The 15,180-nt window shown below is 42.7% G+C and overlaps 1 long non-coding RNA gene across 1 annotated transcript; it reads right to left on the reverse strand.

Annotated features, from left to right (window-relative positions):
• Nucleotides 1-357: 357 nt before the first annotated feature.
• Nucleotides 358-3,922, reverse strand: LOC113838117. The gene is made up of 3 exons (XR_003488602.2): nt 3,775-3,922; nt 3,375-3,441; nt 358-1,709 (listed from the first exon to the last, which is right to left on the reverse strand). It is a non-coding gene; the product is annotated as an uncharacterized LOC113838117 (long non-coding RNA).
• Between the last annotated feature and the right edge of the window lie 11,258 nt (nt 3,923-15,180).

Here is a 15,180-nt window from a genome sequence, read left to right on the forward strand (position 1 = left end):
TCATGGAACACCTGAAAGCTCCGTCCCACTTATTGTTAATGTCAGTAAGGCTACTATTGTTTACCATGGCCTCAGGGTAATATGCCTCCTATTTGTATCTCTGTGGGCCAAAGCATCTGAATAGGCCTGCACCTGGGCAGGGAGGAGAGGGGTGTGAGTGACTAGGGAGGACACAGGTAAGGGGCTAGGACCAGAGCAGAGAGGAGAACAAGGAGAGAAATGGTTCTCTCGTGGTCATGACAGGACGGTTAAGAAACACCAGAAAAGAAGGCTAATAAAGAAATGACTCTAGTTCTACAACATGGAACTGAGAGCTCTCTAAAGATGACAAGATGCCTGTGTTTGGTCTTTATCTCTGCTGGGTTGCTAGGAGCTTCCAGGTTCACACCCCCCACTCAGGCCAAAGCTCATGGATTAAGGCTGAGACCTCGTGGAACACGACAATGAATAGCATGATATTCTACCTTGAGTATTAAAAATTGCTTGTACAGTGGTACTATTTGAAAGGATTGGAAGGATTAGGGGGTGCCTTGTTGGAGTAGGTGTGACCTTGTCAAGGAAGCATGTCATTGGTGGTAAGCTTTGGGTGTTCAAAAAACATCATGTTAAGTCAGACTTTTTCTCTGCCTCTGGATCAGGATGTAGTTCTCAGCTACTGCTCCAGTATTTTCCTGCCATTATTAAGGCCATAATGCCTGCCATGATGATAATGGACTAAACCGCTGAGACTGCAATCAAGCCCCTCATTAATTCTGTCATTAAAGTTGCTTTAGTCGTTGTGTCTCCTCACAGCAATAGAACACTGACAGGAAAATGGATGCAACTAGTTATCATTCTGTTATGTGGAATAAACCTGATTCAGAAAAAAAATTGCTTTTAAGTGTTGATGACCATAGTGTTACATTATGAATTGTAAATGAGATTCCAATTTTAGGTGAGTTAAAATGTGAGAAAAAGACTTAAGTTGGGCATTATGTCATACCTGCAATCATACCTACTTGGAGGCTGAGGAAGTAGGAGAAAAGTTTTGGGTTAGCTTAGTTAACAAAGCAGAAACTGTCTCAAGGTTTGAAGAACATTGTAGACTCTTTGCAATATGCAGTCCTTAATATATTTGCAACATAAATATAATGGAATTATCACTGACCTGAAATGTATTTATAACAGTGTTAATATTAATCAATTAAATATCTAACAGATACTGTGTGAGAATTGTAAGATCCCCGGAAAGCTCAGGCCTCCAGGATCTCAGCCCAGGATGCCAGCCACCCCAATCACCATATGGTGTCGAAAGCTTGATGAAAACTGCATGAGGCTTTATTGTTGTTTAACCTTCCACCCACCCCATGCTCAGTCCACTCCTCCTCATGGGTAAGGACTCCCATGAGGAGTCAACAAAGTCTGGCACAATAGGTTGGGGTAGGGCCAAGTCCCTCTCCCATGCATTAAGGTAGAATGTGGCATCCCACCATAGAGAATGGGCTCCAACAAGCTAGCTCAGGTACCAGGTGTATATCATGATCCTACTGCCTGGGCCCCTCAAATAGTCCAAGCTTCACAACTGTCTACCACATATGGAGGCCTAGGTCGGTCCCCTGGAGTCTCTATAGCTGTTGGTCCAGAGCTCACGAGTTTCCACAAGCTTGGTTCAGCTGTCTCTGTAGATTTCTCCATCACAATCCTGACCTCCCTTGCTCATGTATTCCCTCCTGGAAGAGAGGCAATCGTATGTGTTACTCATATTTGTGCCAGCAGTAAATCAGTTCTTTTGTTTTTTCCTATTGTAGTAATTTAGTTCTTCATTCTTGACTTTTCCAACCAAGTCCCCCCTTGCTTTGTCCCCCCCTTGCTTTGTACCACTTTTGAATCCCAATCACATTTCTTTTATCCCACTTTCCCATTGCAGTGAAGTAGATAGTTTAAGAGATTTGTCTCTTATTAGCCTAAGAGAAATCAAGGGCATTTCTCATTTGTCTTTATATTTTCAAGGCACTAATGGACATTTTTATTCAAACCAATAGATGCCGATGACCCAGTTAGTTGGACATCTAAAATATTCAGACACAGATCTTGTAGACTGTACACATCACATAGACAAAAGTCACAAGGTTACCACAACTATTATGTGCTTAGTGACTAGAAGAGGGAATGACTCAGAGTAGGCATTTAACATATACTCATATTATAAGCAGTTCAAGAAATTCAAATTAAACCAGGCATTATGACACAGAAGTATCACTCTAGCCCCTAGGAGGTTGAAACAGGGGGATGATCAATTTCAGGCTAGCTTGCACTACACAGGGTAACCTTGTAAAAAAAATTAATTGAGCCATGTAGGATTGTGTGCATTTTGTAATCTTAGCACTGGAGTGACTAGGCCAGGAAGTTTGCTACAAGTCTCAGTCAGCCTAGACCACACTGAGGACCTGACCAGCCTAAAGTATAAACAATACATCAACACAACTCTCCCTGAAAATGCCAAACCAAGTTGGCATGGGGGCAGACATTTACATCCCAGCACTTGGGAAGCTGAAGCAAATGATTTTCCACACATATTTGAGGCCTGTCCAGACTAAAATTAAACTATCTTTAAAAGGTTTAAAAAAGCCAGGCATAATGCATGCTTATAATCTACACACTCAGGAAACTGACATAGGAAGAATCCCAGGAGATAGAAACTGCTATAGTCCTTCTGCAGCTTGTGTTCAGATGCTGAGATGGGGAAGTAAAGAAATAAATTGTCCAACCACCAGAAGAATTTCATACAAGTGTCCAGCCCCGAATAACTTCAGACAGTTATACATCAAAATAAGCAAGTTTTCCATAACAAGCAAGTTTTCCCCATCCTCCACCATTAACTTCTGGCAAAAATAAATATGTCAAATGTGTTGTTCCCAACTTTTACATCAAATCATCTTTAAACCAAAAACAACACTTATCATTTTGCTAGCTTGGCCAAATATCGAGCCAGGTATTTACAAAACTAAAAAGTGATGAACATAGGCACACATTTTCAAGGACAATAATCTAGTTCAAAATTTGTTTGCAGAGCAGGGGTGATCTGGTCAGCACTGAATCAGAACAGCTCCTGGGGTCTGGAGTATAATAAGTGGCACCCCCAGACAAGAAAGCTGAGAAGCATCAACTCCCAAAGGATTTTACGGGAAATATTCGAGAAAAAAGGAGGTTTCCAGGAATGAACACATCTGTCCCATGTGTGACTGACAAAGTGAAACTAAAAATCTCCAAGAGAATCATCGATATCAGGAGAGAGAAGAGTGCATGCAGGCTGCATGGTCCCAGAAGGATTCTGTACTGCCCCAAGTCCACTGGTCCTTGCCGTGTGGCACTGTCCCAGTGGGCTTTTGACTCACCGGAGACCTGTTGGACAAGCATTCATATACTGGTCTGAACCTGGGCTGCACAGCTCCTAAGAAGCCCCTGTCCCAAAAGGAAAAAAAAGACAAGACAAAGGAAATTGGAAGCACACCACATAGAATACACAATAGCTGGGGTTAATGTAGTGCATCAAGACAGGAAACAGATCACAAGGAGTAAAATTGACACATATTCTAACCAGGGTATTTCAGACATTACTTTTCAGTTGATGCAAATGGAGATTCATTCAGATTTGTTTGAGGAGTTCATTCATCCAGGGTCATTAGGTGGTTTGTAAACTATCTGGGAGAGCTAGGGACTCAAACATTATCAACTGCCCTGGCAAGATGCTCTGGCAAATGATCTCATTGTCTCTCAGCACCAGACACTACTTACCACAAGTCTATTACTGGCCACACCAAGAACCCAAGGCCTGTTTACATAGACTTCACTAGATGATCAGTCTCCTGCCTCACTCCCCTGGAACACATAACTCATTCTGAGGGATTGGGGAAGTTCTGTGCAGGGCCATCTGATTAGAAGAGTCTGGGTCCTTTAGTTGTTTGGTAACTACAAGGGAGATTTTTGGCTTTCTAGGGTACACCTCAGAGAAATGGAATTGCTGTGGTTAAGGAATTGGTCAACAGAGAAGGTATTCAAAGATGCCATGTGCTCAGTGTGAGCAATGGCCACTTCTAGAGCAAAGGGCAAAAAGGAAAAAGACTTCAGAAGTGACTAAGTGTATCATGGTGGCTCAGGGAAGTCACTAACAGGGAGGTGACCAGTTTGTGAGTTGTCCTGATGGATAATGAATAAGAATTTCCAGAGAGAAAAGAGAGGGTGTATAGTCTAGGAAGAATAAACAAGATGGGTCAAAGGTAAGGATTGCAAAAGGGCATGTGTTGCTAGGGAAGCTGAAGAGAGGGCAAGAGGTGTGAAAGAGGCAGAAGATAGATGTGTAAAATTGGGCAGAGATGGTGGGGCAGCACCTGGTGAATCAGCCTTCTAGAGTTTGGCCTTGGCTCTGGAGGCAATACAACAATAGTCTAGATTTTAAGTATTCATCAAAGGTGCATATAGTAAAGGCTCAGGCCCCATTATGGTGTGATAGGAAACTGGTGGGTTCTTTAAAGAGGCATTAGGAGGTCTCCAGGTCATTGGAGGTATGTCCTGGAAGGAGATAATTATTTCCTTCTGATGGGGGATATCCTTCTGTATATATCTTTCTCCCATTGATTGATGAATAAAACACTATTTGGCCAATAGCTAGTAGAGGCAGGATGATAGGCAGGGCTAGGAGATGAGGAGAATGCTGGGGAGAGAGGCAGAGAGATGCTGTGAAGGGACGCCATGTAGACCACAAAGGAGTAACAGGTCTGGGCATTCTCCAGTAAGCCAACACCACATGGAAATACATAGATTTATAGAAATTGGACAAGAACCTCTGCATTGCATACACCCTTCTCTTCCTTCCTTCCTTCCTTCCTTCCTTCCTTCCTTCCTTCCTTCCTTCCTTCTTTCTCTCTCTCTCTCTCTCTCTCTCTTTCTTTCTTTCTTTCTTTCTTTCTTTCTTTCTTTCTGTATTGTGACTGTGAGTGGTCTTCCTCTGCCATCACCTTTGCCATGTTGGGTTGCCTGACTACAGGCCTAAGAGCAGGGGCTGACTTAACATAAACTATGAATCAAAATGCATCCCCTCTCTTTATAAGTTGATTACTAGCAGAAAGGTGACTAACACAGGGACATGGTTATATTTTATGCAGAGAAGGGACATGAACAAACTTGGGTTTTACAGAAAGGGGGTTTCTGGGTGGCTTAGAGTTGGGAAAAACTCTATGGTGAAACCATTAAAGCTTAGAGTTTTCTGGAAGAAGTCAGATGATGGGGCCCATAAAGAAAAGGAAATGGGGACTGGGAAATGGCTCAGTCAGTGAAGTGCTTGCATTTAAAAGCTGGGCCAGACCAAACACTTGGGAAAGCAAGGACGGGAAAATCCTTTGGCTTTGCTGCCTGAATCAGTGAGTTGTAGTAAGTTTTCCTACCAGATTTTCTTGGGCCACTGGTTTACAAATAAAGACACAGAGACTTATTATTAATTATGAAAACTTGGCATTGTCTTTGACTTTTCTCCAGCTCTAATAGTGCAAATGAACGTAGATTCTATTAATCTACATTCTGACACTTGGCTTGGTTACCTCTCTTCTGTATTGTATATCCAACTTGTATCATATCTCACTGGCATCTCCACCTTTCTTCTTCCCAGAGGTCTTTCTGCCCAAAGTCTCACTTATTCCCGGTAAAGATTTTTAAGTTACTATTTGAGCAGTTTCAGTCTGGGTGGGGAACATATCTACCTGAAAATGTATCTATAAACACTAGCAAGTACTTTTATCCTCCCCCAGAAGGCTGGGTCTGGGTGGCATTTACCAGGGTGCTGTTCTTTCATTAGGGTCCCTTCCTTGATAAGGGCTCTCTGCTTTGCATTCATTTGAGCAGAAGCCTGGAATCTGGCTGAGACATGCTGCACTAGGCTGTCCTGTCTAGGCATAACATACCTTGTTCTGAATCACACAGAAAATTTTGTGGATCCCAGATGAAGGACAGTTACTGAGAGTCCTGGCAGTTTTTTTCTGGGAGAATGATCTTTCCCTCTGGTGTCCTCCATCAGCTTGTGGGTTTGAGTGTGAGCTTTCCATTTCTTCTTTTACAATAGAGTCTTAGGCAGTACTGAGTCGTGTCCTGGTATGTTATCAGGGCCATTTGTCTGGCATCCAGGTCAGAAGCTCAGCAGTAGAGAAGAGTAATTTTTATGGGAAGCCAAGTAGCCTCTAGGAGGGTGAAGACATTTTAATATCATTTTTCCAGAGATGAGAAGCCCTTTCTCTGTAGATGGCACCATGGTCATGCCGAGTATTAAAAGCACACAAATTGACAATCTGTGTTAGGGAAATGTACTTTTCTTTATTCATCTGAGAGTCTGGGTCATATCAATAAGTTCTTCTCTCAGGCTGAGGTACTGGGATTGTGGTTCAAAATATTTTGGTTAATCTAACTACTGCATTTCCCACATGCCTGGTTTCATCTTTCATCATCTGACAGCCATGGATGAATACCTGCTTCTTCAGGCAAGAGGGTAGCTAAATTATTAGTGGTGGATTTCTCAAACTGGACTCGAGGGTAGTCTAGGAGTAGGGCCTGGTACTGGGCCCCACAGTCATTAGACCACCAGAGTTCCAGTGTTTCTCAGTGTGTCATGGGGTGTTGTGAGTATAAGATCTTGACCTAGAGTTAACGTGTCTGCTTTATTTCATTAAACTAGCAGTAGCAGCCATAGCTCTTAGATAGTTGGGCCATCCTGTGGCTGCAGGGTCCAGTCATTTGTATGTATGGTAGAGGACATCTTCTGTAGCCTCAAAGTTTGGGTTAAAATGCCCTTTGCCTTTTGTTTCATGAACAGAGTTGTTTCTGAAGCCTCAGATGCCCTATCTTCAGTCTCAGCCAGGAGTACTGGCTTAGTGGCCCACTTTGTGCTGGTGTATAAATGTTTCACTATTTTCACAAACTTGGTATCCAGAGGGAGTAATGTCCAGCAATACCCAGGGATCCACGAACCTGTCTCTTCCACTTTGGAGTTGGGATCTGCAGGAAGGAAGCAATCCTTCTCTGAGACAGGCTCTCTTGGCCTCCCTTTGGCTGATAGCAAAGATAGGTATGCTTCTATAAAATTGGGCTTTCTTAGCTGACATTTTGTAGCCCACAGTCTGTGCCTCTTGAAGCAGCTCCTCAGTGAGACTTTCATGATCTGTTCTCACAGGAGAACTCTGACAGATGGGCAAGAAGTCTGCATCCAGTGTCTTTAAATCCTGAGGTCACATGATCCAGGTATTGCACCCACTGTAACCTCCCACTCAGTCTGTCCATTTAAAAACAAAGGTGGGTTGACTCACCTCTGCCAATGAGAGGCTGAAGAATGCATCTTTCAGGTCCAAGACAGTGTACACCTGTTTCTCTGGAAGAATCAGGTTCATGAAAATCAGAGGTCCCAGGTTTCTTCATAGGCAGGAGAGGCAGACTCCAGGGTGACTGGCAGGCAACAGGATGCCTTCCTGCTTCTTCAAAGCAGGAATTATGGACTACAATTTTCTCTTTTATTTTCAGGGTCATTGGGTATTGTTTAATCTGATCAGAGATAGCTGAACTGGTTAGTTTGAACAATTATAGGAGCTTGGTGTTTGGCCAGTCCTGAGGGCTGGCTTTTTTCTGACGGAGGGAGAGACACCAAAATTTTGTTTTTTATCTGTAAATCTAACTATATCTCATCTTTAGAGAAGGTGGCAGTTGCTTTCATTTTTTGCAAAAAGTCTTGTCCCAATCAATTATCTATTGCTAAACACTCTTTAAGTTAGCTCCAGCAACTAAGGCCTACTAGTATCTTTAACTTTTTAAATTTGTATACCTTTTTTTCCTAATATCTGGGGCCAACTGGGTGACAAAGGATATTTTTTTACCAGCTATCTTTAATCCTTTAAAAAATCATTTAGAGAAAGTTGTTTAAAGTCTCCTTTGTCAGAGTTAGACTCGAGGGAATCTTCAGTCTGTCCACAATGCATTATCTTCATGCCCAGCCCAGCCACCCCTTTATTTGTCATACAAGGCTGTGTTATGGACTCTTGGCTAATAAGGAGACATAAATTATGAAAGAGAAAGGAGCAGAACTCTATTTTTTTTCTTTTGGGCTCACCCCCAGGTGAGAAATTTTCCCCTTTCCTGGGGCTGCTTAGCACAGCAAGGAAAGGAGCAGAGGGAGTGCTCACTTGGGGCAATGATTTTCCCCTCCTGCGAACATTCCATACAGATGTCTGGGCCCCTGGATGAGAAGCCCATCCTCTTCCTACCTCCACACAGGGGCCAACACTGACCTTGAGCAGGAGTCAAGCAACAAAACAAGCAAGGGCTCCTGCTCCTGGAGTGGGACAGGTGGAGGTTTTCTCTGGGTGACCTGACAGAGCCAAAAGGATTTAGGTTCTCAATAGGAGGGGGCACAGGTCTAAAGCCAGGGAAAGTCACTTGTCAATACAGGGAAATAAAACTGACATAAACACATAGAGGACATGCAGAGACACACATGCACACAGAGAAACACAGTAAAGACAACCAGGGGTGGCCACCACACATTCATGCACCTGAACAAAGAGAACCAGTGATGTTTCATATGGATCCTATATACTGCAACAGCAGACATGTCTGACCTCTTCTATGTGAACAAACAGAAGGCTCCTGGACCAGAATTACCTACAGAGGTAATAAACCAGGTGACTTTCTAATCTGTTTCCTTTTGGGGCAAATATGTCAGACTCCTCTGAAGAATTAGGCAGTGATTAATCAAAAGGAGTCCTGGGGACCTGGAACATCTCAGGTTGTGCACCCCTAGGATTCCCCTAACTGCCACACTCTTCCTAGCTCCAAGGCTTTCTGAAACCCTAGGTATCTTGAGGTATGGTCTCTGGAATCTTGCTGGGGCCTCCAAAAATGTGAAGTATTCCTCAGAGAAGACCGTTCAGACATGGGTGTTAGCCAATAGAAAGTCTTTATTAGCTGACCTGAGACTACACTGGGACATTGAGATGCCAGTGTAACCCAGAACCTTTTTTTAGGATGATCTTTAAGCACAAAAAAGCACATCCCGGGTTGACATACTTCAGTTAACAAGAACAGTTAACCAGAAGTAGAACTATAGAAGCTGCAAAACAAGGTTAGTACATTCAGAGACTTTCCCATAAGTATGGATTTTGATGGATTAGGTCTTTATTTTAGTTTTGGCATGTGGTATTGTCTACATGCTGAGTTTCACAGCCTGAATGGTATTTATATTATGGAGTTTATTGTGCTAAGGTCTGGTGAGGCGGGCTACTAGGTCTGGGGCCTTGTTGCATAACAACAAATATCAGGGGAGGAAGGTAGGAGAATGAGATGGAGAGAAGAAGAGGAGGGATTCAGAGGACATGAGGAAACAGAAAGGTTGAGTAAGTGGAAGAATAGAAGATAACAAGAATGGAGATACCATAATAGAGGGAGACATTTTAGGTTTACTAAGAAATCAGGCACTAGGGAAAGGTCTGGAGATCTACAAAGATGACAACAGCTAACAATCTAGGCAACAGAGGAGAGGCTAGCTTAAAATGCCCTCTCCTGATAATGAGATTGATGACTGTCTTATATGACATCCTATAGACTTCATCCAGCAGCTGGTGGAAGTAGAAGCAGACACCCACAACTAATTACTGAACTGAACTGGAATCCAGATGCAGAGAAGGATGAGTGATGGGCAAAGGGGTCCAGACCAGGCTGGTGAAACCCACAGAAACAGCTGACCTGAACAACAGGGAGCTCTTGGTTCCCAGACTGATAGCTGGGATACCAGCATGGGACTGATCCACACCCTATGAACGTGGGTTTCAGTGAGGAAATCTCAGAAATCTATGGGACCTCCTGTTCAGTCCTTATCCCTAGCATAGTTATGGACTTTGGGAGCCCATTCCACACAGAGGAATACTCCCTGAGCCACACAGGGGTGGGCCTAGGCCCTATCCCAAAGGATATGATAGACTCTGATGACCCCCTATGGAAGGCCTCACCTTCCGTGGGGAGCAGAAAGGATATGTGACAGGTAGGGTTTTAGTTAGTAGGGTGGTAGGGGAGGACAGGAGGGAGAAAGGAACTTTGATTGTCATGTAAAACAATCTTGTTACTAATTCAAATAAAAATCTGCAAAAAAAGAAAAGAAAAAAAACCAAGTATCAACCTCTGGCCTCCATATGCACACTCTTATACATATGTATAAACACACACAAATTGAATGAATACACACACACACACACACACACACACACACACACACACACACTGCTTTTCAAAAAGAAACAATGCTGGCAAGATTGCTCAGCAAGTAAAATAACTTGCCTTACAAGCCTGGTGACCTGAGTTGGATCCCTAGAACTCACTGCAGAATGAATAAAATGAATCCTCAAAGCTGTCCTTTGACTTAACACGCACACACACACACACACACACACACACACACACACACACACACATTCAGGCACGCAAATGACATGGTGCGCACACCCCTACATATGTACACATAAAGAGTCCCCTTAATGGAACATAATTGTGGGAGATGGAATGACAGTACTTGTAGTGAGAAAGGAGAAACAATGAAGGGTTACTGTATGTTAGCTGAGCCTTCTAGCTTAGGTAGATAGACAGTTTTAGCCCAAAACAGAAATAGTGGAGAAAGATTCGTGTCTTTGCATATAAAAGCAAGCTTGGTTTTGTACATAATAAAGCCTGGAGGATCCATAAGTAGATTTAATTTAGGAATTCATTGAGGTCATGAGTCAGAACAACATGTAGAAATGGACATTGTAAGTAGATTTAAGTAGTGGTCATGGGACTCTATGAGATTATCCAAAGAAAATGTATAGGATAAGACTAGAAGAGAATCAAAGACGTAACTCTTGGCCACATAAATGACTTTTATGTGAGGAAGATCCTACATACACCAGAAGCCAGATAGACAACAGAAGTGAGAAGACAGACAGACAACAGAGGTGAGAAGACAGACAGACAGAGGTGAGAAGCCAGACAGACAACAGAGGTGAGAAGACAGATAGACAACAGGGCTGAGAAGACAGACAGACAGAGGTGAGAAGACAGACAGACAGACAGAGGTGAGAAGACAGATAAACAGAGATGAGAAGACAGATAGACAACAGAGGTGAGAAGACAGATAGACAACAGAGGTGAGAAGGTGTCAGGGTAGAACCCTTCCCGCTGCCTAATGGGCTGACTTATTTCTGAGGCCAGCTCCCTTCAACCAACACCGATTATTTTTCTTTACTTAATCTCGTATTGCATTTTATCTGAATTAAACTGACAACATGACAGATTGTAGAAATGCCCACAATTCTCTACTCATCTCACACATGAAAAAAAATTTTTTTCTTAGTCCTTATATTGGGCTATGAGGCTTCCTTACTAGCAAACATAATGTAAGCAGAACTCAAAACATCCTTGCACACCACATGAAGGATGCTTCACGGGGAATCTTTCCTCTGTTCTTCTGTTTTGAGATAGTGTCACCCTATAGTTCAGGCTGGCTTGGAACTCACTACATAGACCAGCTTGGCCTCAAACTCATAGCAATACTCCTACTTCAGCTTCCTGTGTACTGAGTGAGATTACAGGCATGGTCTATTACACCTGACTTGCTTTTGGATTCTTTCTATGTGTCTAGAGTTGCCATTGGGTGATAAGAGGTGTACGGGGAATTCACCATTATCATCCTTAGCCAACAGACAGCCAACCATTATAGTGTGAGTGGGGCCATTTGAACCCAGTCAGTATCCAGATAAGTCACACACCGGTCCAGGTATGTGAAAGACAGCATTAGAGATAAGTTGCAGCTGTCCCAGGCCAGAACTGTCTGACACAGGAGCTAACTAAATGATGCTAATTAAGAATACATTTTTGATGTTATTTTATTGTTTATAAATATTTTTAGATTAATGACATAGCATAAGATTACAATCAACTAACACAAGTTTTATCTTTATTTTCACCTCTGAGATATATATTAAGTGAGAGGTGATGGAAAACTCGTGAATCATCGAATAAAAATTCAATTACCTTCAAGCTGCTAAATAAGAAAATGAAAACTTGCCTCAAATTAGTTGCAAGTGTTTGCCTAGTTTAGATGAATTATAAGTCTTTAAAAAATCATTTGAGTAGGCAGAACATGGAATCTTTAAGTTAATCTGAATGCCACAAACACTTTATAACACTCATCTATTAAAAGTATGGTGCTCACTGAACTTTGAGGTGGTTTGTCATGAAGCATCAGACAATAGAAAACTGACAGTTATGGAAGGGTTAAGATTTGTTCTCTTAAAATGTGAGAATAAGGTCTCCAAGTTGCAAATCAGCTACCAGTATCATAAGTCAATCCTTTGATAAGAAACATTTATTGGCTCGGTAGTGGTGGTGCACGCCTTTAATCCCAGAACTGGGGAGGCAGAGGCAGGCGGATCTCTGTGAGTTCGACGCCAGCCTGGTCTACACAGCAAGTTCCAAGGCAGCCTCAAAGCTACACAGAGAAAACCCTGTCTAGAAAAAAGAAAAGAAAACAAAACCCAAACAAGCAAAAAGCCTTTATTGTGTCACAGAAACAGGTGGAATCAGATACATTTTTTTCTTTATTTTCTTATTTGAATTAGAAACAAGATTGTTTTACATGACAATCCCAGTTCCCACTCCCACCCCTCCTCCCTTACCACCCCCCCAACTAACCCCTACCCATCACATAACCTTTCTGCTCCCCAGGGAGGGTGAGGCCTTCCATAGGGGGTCATCAGAGTCTATTGTATCCTTTGGGATAGGGCCTAGGCCCACCCCCGTGTGTCTTGGCTCAGGGAGTATCCCTCTATGTGGAATGGGCTCACAAAGTCCACACCTATGCTAGTGATAAGGACTGAACAACTACAGGAGGTCCTGTAGATTTCCAAGGTCCCCTCTCTGAAACCCACGTTCATGGGGTGTGGATCAGTCCCATGCTGGTATCCTTGCTATCAATCTGGGGACCAAGAGCTCCCCGTTGTTTAGGTTAGCTGTTTCTGTGGGTGTCACCAGCCTGGTCTGGACCCCTTTGCCCATCACTTATCCTTCTCTGCATCTGGATTCCAGTTCAGTTCAGTGATTAGTTGTGGGTATCTTCTTCTACTCTCACCAACTGCTTGATGAGGGCTATATGATGGCATATAAGACAGTCGTCAATCTCATTATCTGGAGAGGGCATTTAAGCTAGCCTCTCCTCTGTTGCCTAGATTGTTAGCTGGTGTCATCTTTGTAGATCTCCAGACCTTTCCCTAGTGCCTGATTTCTCTATAAACATAAAATGTCTCCCTCCATTATGGTATTCCCATTCTTGTTATCTTCTATTCTTCCCCTGACTCAACCTTTCTGCTCCATCATGTCCTCTGCATCCCTCCTCTTCTCACCTTCTCATTCTCCTAGCTCCCTCCCCTACTTCCCTTGCTCCCAGTTTTCTCAGGAGATCTTGCCCCTTTCCCCTTCTCTAGGGGACCATGTATGTCTCTCTTAGGGTCCTCCTTGTTTACTAGCTTCTCTGGCAGTGTTGATTGTAGGCTGGTATTCCTTTACTCTATGTCTAAAATACACATGTTAGTGAATACATACCATGTTTGTCTTTTTGTATTGGGTTATCTAGCTCAGAATGGTTTCTTCTAGTTCCATCCATTTTCCTGCAAATTTTAAGATTCCTTTGTTTTTTTCTGCTGAGGAGTACTCCATTGTGTAAATATACCACATTGTCTCTATCCATTCTTCAGTTGAGGAGCATCTAGGTTGCTTCCAGGTTCTGGCTATTACAAATAGTGCTGCTATAAACATCATTGAACAGATGCCCTTGTTGTATGAATGTGCATCTTTTGGGTAGATGCCCAAGAGTGGAATTGCTGGATCTTGTGGTAGACTCATTCCCATTTTCCAGAGGAGTTGCAATACTGATTACCAAAGTGGCTGTACAAGTTGGTGCTCCCACCAGCAGTGAAAGAGTGTTCCCCTTTCTCCACATCCCAGCATAAACTATTATTGGAGTGTTTGATTTTTGCCATTCTAACAGGAGTAAGACGGTATCTCAGAGTTGTTTTGATTTGCATTTCCCTGATGCCTAAGGATGTTGAACACTTTGTTATGTGCCTTTCAGCCATTTTGGATTCCTCTATTGAGAATTGTCTATTTAGTTCTGTATCCCACTTTTTAATTGGAATGTTTGGTGTTTTGAAGACTTGCTTCTTGAGTTCTTTGTATGTTTTAGAGATCAGCCCTCTGTCAGATTCAGATACACTTTTTATCTCGATGCATTTTTTGAAATGTGGACAGTCTATCCACCCCACTCATCAGTCCACAAGTGTCCATTTAATACACAATAGAGTGCAAGAAATCTATTTTCAATGAATGGCCTTAAAACACAATCATAAATACTTTTCAGTTTGTGGGTTTGCCTGAGAATCTGTTTCTAAGAATCTGTTGCTGTAAGGAAATATATCAGGTGATAGATTCTGCAAGGCCCACACCTTCGCTCATTCTCAGTTATGAAGAATTAGGAATGAGGTGACTAGGAAAACAAGGACTCTAGAGGACCCAAGTTCACAGTCATGACACATTTCTTTGATGTTAGAGTCTCCCCTTCCAGACTGGGATTTTCAGATACAGGGTCCAGCAAGCCTTCTATCTCAAGATTTCCAAACTTAGAATTCCATATCTCTGGTCTTCTATCTTTGGTCACATGCTTCTCCCCCAAATGTTTTGATTTGTTTGTTTAATTCATAAATGTATAGTAGTTATGAAAGACCCCCGAAGAGGTACTTTCGTAGAAGGAGACCCGCACCCAGGAATCAGCGAGGCCACGAACTTGGATGCAAAAGCAAGAGGCTTTATTGGAGACGCGGGTACCCGGGGCGACTTAGCTTCTGTGTGGCTAAGCGCCCCGAGCCAAGGGAAAGGGGTCCTTATATAGTTAAAAAGGCGCAAGCTAGGAGCAGGGATTCTATTGGATAATTCTAATGAGGCATTGTACAGAGCTATTCCCATTGGTCAATGTATATGAGGCGCTATACAGGGTTATTCAAATAAGGCAAAGTACAGAGTTATTCAAATGAGGTGAAACATAGAGTCTTTCAAATGAGGCGAAATACAGAATCATTTCCATTGGATGGTTCAAAT

The sequence above is a fragment of the Cricetulus griseus genome, unplaced genomic scaffold (genome assembly GCF_003668045.3).
Source record: "Cricetulus griseus strain 17A/GY unplaced genomic scaffold, alternate assembly CriGri-PICRH-1.0 unplaced_scaffold_37, whole genome shotgun sequence".
NCBI lineage: Eukaryota > Metazoa > Chordata > Mammalia > Rodentia > Cricetidae > Cricetulus > Cricetulus griseus.